Source organism: Etheostoma cragini, chromosome 21, assembly GCF_013103735.1.
Source record: "Etheostoma cragini isolate CJK2018 chromosome 21, CSU_Ecrag_1.0, whole genome shotgun sequence".
NCBI classification, from domain to species: domain Eukaryota; kingdom Metazoa; phylum Chordata; class Actinopteri; order Perciformes; family Percidae; genus Etheostoma; species Etheostoma cragini.
This window is the reverse complement of record NC_048427.1, coordinates 4,805,333-4,809,048: the sequence shown is the minus strand read 5'-3', so window position 1 is coordinate 4,809,048 and position 3,716 is coordinate 4,805,333. Positions and strand designations below refer to the sequence as shown.

Genomic DNA, 3,716 nt, shown 5'->3' with positions numbered 1-3,716 from the left:
GGGGAGGGAAAGGAAGGGACACAATGACACTAATGATAATTACAGAATTGTTAATACCCGAATCTTCACCAAAGTAGCTGTTAGTCCTAGACGTAGCAAGACATCCTTTGATTCACCTATATCATTAAAGTCATTAAGCCAGTGTAGGATTCAAATCCTAAAGTAGCGTGATGGTAATGGCTCTCACTGAGGATGAGTTGTAATTTAGTTTCTCTGAATGTACAAATTTGTTTGTACATTGTAGACAAATTCCTCTGAATACACTATTTTCACTACATAAGGTGTTAAGTACAACTTGTGGGAAGGTCATGTCTCACAGTTATGCAACAGAGTGTGAGAGTGTGTGTGTGTGTGTGTCTGTGTGTGTGTGTGTGCAGTTGTATAGGAGGGTATGACAGGTCAGTTCTGTGCAGTCAACCATGGCCGTTTATCAAATTTAAACGTTTATTAAGTGTTTTTAAAAGGATATGACATACCACAGTAAGCAGAGGTGTTAAGTAACAAAGTACAAATACTTTGTTATCTTACTTAAGTATGTTAACTATCCAGATAAATTGCCCCATCCGGATAGAGTGAATTTGATTATGGTTGGATGAGAAGTGTAAACATATACCATTCCGTCACCCTATTGGTTTGTACGCAATCCATCACACCTGCACATGACACAAATCACGTCATACTCCAGCAAGGAAATAGACTTATGTAACCTAGTACAAAGATGTCCGAGGCAGAGAGAAGAGAACTCAGCTCTGTAAGTATTTATGTACAAGCTCCTGCTCCGTGTTTGCTGAAGTGTGTGTTGTTGTGAGAATGACTCGTTGTCAGTCAAACTCCAACAGTGACGGCATGATAATCATCTCCCAATCAGGCGGTGCCAAACAAGCCAACAAACAGACAGCACTTTGCAATATTATGGACTTTAGCAACAACTCGGTTTTCAGTAACCTTTTTTCCAACTCTGGTGTCACCCAACTGTACCACCTTTAACCCTTCACACTTCTTACTTTGTATTCCAGAGGTCAAACAAGCAGACTTAGGGGATACAGTGCAGACAGTTTAAGGCTGCAGGTATAATGTAACACCAATACCACTGCATTCTGCCTTTTCAGTGAGATAAATCTATGAGGAATACTGGGCTAATCCACCCACCTGTTTCAGAGAGGGAGGGATAGAGGAAGTGACTGATGGACATAAAAGGGATTTAATGCAAAATATTGAAAATAACTTGGAACATTTTATAAGTCAAAAATAGATTTTAGTATTGTAGTGAGAGGAGGAGAGGCTTCACGAGAGAGCAGGATGAGTTGCTGCTTTCAAAGTGGAAATGAGATTTGAGGGTGAAAACGAACAGCAGAGGGTGGCTAAGGTAAGCAGATGAGAGTGATAAATGGATGAATGCAGACGAGGAAGAACCAGCTTATTAAAAGGAGTTGGAGGTGAGGCGAGCTGTGTTTGTGCCAGTCTTTGCCAGAGTTGCTCCGACCAGTCCCTCTGTTTTGGCCTGCAGATGGGTCCTGTCATGGTGCCGCCTGAAGGATGGCGTGCCATGCAGACGCCTTTGGTAGGAAGCCACACACAATGTTCTCTTGCAATTTCACTTCCTTCCTTGCCAGCATGCTGGGCACTGACAGATTGAGTGCAAATAGGCAGGCAGGCAGGCAATCAACTCAGACACCTGAGAGCGCCCCAAGGTCCTCACTCTCACTGGCAACCGGAAGGGATTACCGGCTATGCTCCAAAACACCACATAGGCCCTAAAAAAGCACCATTAAAAGACAAATTAAAGACCCATCGCAGAATAATGAGAAGAGTGGTACCTGTTAGGTCAGAACCAAACTGTGCAAACAGAAAACCGCTCCCAAAATCTGAGCAGTGTAGTTTTACTGAAAAGTCACGTGGCCAGATGTCATGATCAGCCGCTGAGGTTGTGCTGACAATGGACACCAACATGACATTGCAGTCACAGCATATCATGTAAATAACTTATACTCATTCATTTTGTGAATGGCAGTTGAAGATGACAAACACATGCATTAGAAATTGTCAGGAAACAATACTTTAAAGATAACTTTTAAAAACTAGCCATTTGGATGTTAAACAAAAGAACGTTTACAGTGGATCACATCCAGGGAACGAAGAAGGACTGTTTCCTGCAGGGCAGTGATGAAGTGAGCTGCCACTGAATTCCCCTTTCAATCGTTAAAACACAGTCGACTTCACAAGGGTTAGGCAAAGAATGGTTTGTAGACTGAAATTGTTATCTAATCACTTGACTATGTGATTACTTCTATTTCTATCCACTGATGTGTACTTGATATCTCAGCCTCCAACAGGACCAATCAATACAATCCCTCAGAATTACTGTCATAACAGAATGAATTAGCCTGTAATGTGCCGATCACACACACACACACACACACACACACACAGTATGCTACTCATTCCTCCACACACATTGGCATTTATTATTATGTTTAGAAGCAAGCACCATGCACTAACATCTGGTAATGCTGTGAATTAATTTCAATTCCATGACAAAATGGACTACATGGGAAGACAAATAGTCTGGGTCTGATTTTTGTAGCTTTGGCCATCACCCTTTGGAGTAATACTAACATTGCATGTTGGTTAGCCTACAGTAACTGAGATCTGGATGAACATCAATTGTAGTGAATAGAGCCACTTGTTGGAGTCTGCTTGTCTACTAGAAATTACGTTTATGGACTAAGTATTTTCAATCTAGTGTTACTCTACTTTTTGATGCAATGGTGCCCTAAAAACATTTTTTTTAATCAGTTTTATAAGGAAAGGGTAACTAAATTGGTAACACTTTACATTAAGGTACACAAAAAGTAGGTAGTAAATGATTAACGAATGAGGAATGAATGGTTTGTTAATGAGTTAGTTACTGAATGACTGATTCAAGCACTAATGATTGGTTACTGTAAAACAGACTGTGTATTACTGTATTAAGAATCATCAGAAAATCAGTCACTCCGTTCATGTTTATAGTTGAGCATTGTGCCTATCTGGAGATAAAGTGATATCATACTGAGGTGTCATCATTAACAAATTATTAGGTAGATAATTAAGCACCACTCAGTACCAATAGCAGTAAACACTTAACTTATCATTTCTTAATGATTGACCACTCAGTACGATATAGCACTTTATTTGCAGGTACCCACAATACTTAGTAATAGGTAATCATTAGTTAATGAAGCAGCAGCTATCTAAGGATTAATCCTTCTTTGGTCTAACTACCGCTCTAAGAGACCCAGGCAGGATTGTTGTTGAAGCCTTCAACAATGACAATGGTACACAATATACCTTTATTGTAAATGTAAATGTTTGTAAATATCATTATTAAAATATATTATGAGAATCATCCTGTATCACACCTTATATTTGTATTACCATGAATCCCATGAACAGAGTAACTGATTTCCTAATGATTCATTAATACAATAACACACACACAGTTTATCAGTAACTAATCATTAGCTCCAGTTAGTTAGTAACTAATTATTTACTAACCAGTAGTTCCTCATTCTTTCATCATTCACTTAACCGTAACTAATCATTTGTGCTTGAATCAGTCAATCAGTGGCTACTCTTAACCATTTGTTCCTACTTCGTTCCTCATCAATTCCTCATTTGTTAATCATTTTTGTGTGTACTTTGTTGTAAAGTGTTACCATTTTTCCACCATATCT

At 39.1% G+C, this 3,716-nt stretch overlaps 1 long non-coding RNA gene across 1 annotated transcript in view; it reads right to left on the bottom strand.

Moving 5' to 3' along the window:
- The window catches only part of LOC117937447, a 14,794-nt gene extending 14,097 nt beyond the window's left edge, over window positions 1–697 (bottom strand). The window contains exon 1 of the long non-coding RNA XR_004655162.1: window positions 543–697. This is a non-coding gene — a long non-coding RNA (uncharacterized LOC117937447). The remainder of the gene's footprint in view (window positions 1–542) is intronic.
- Between the last annotated feature and the right edge of the window lie 3,019 nt (window positions 698–3,716).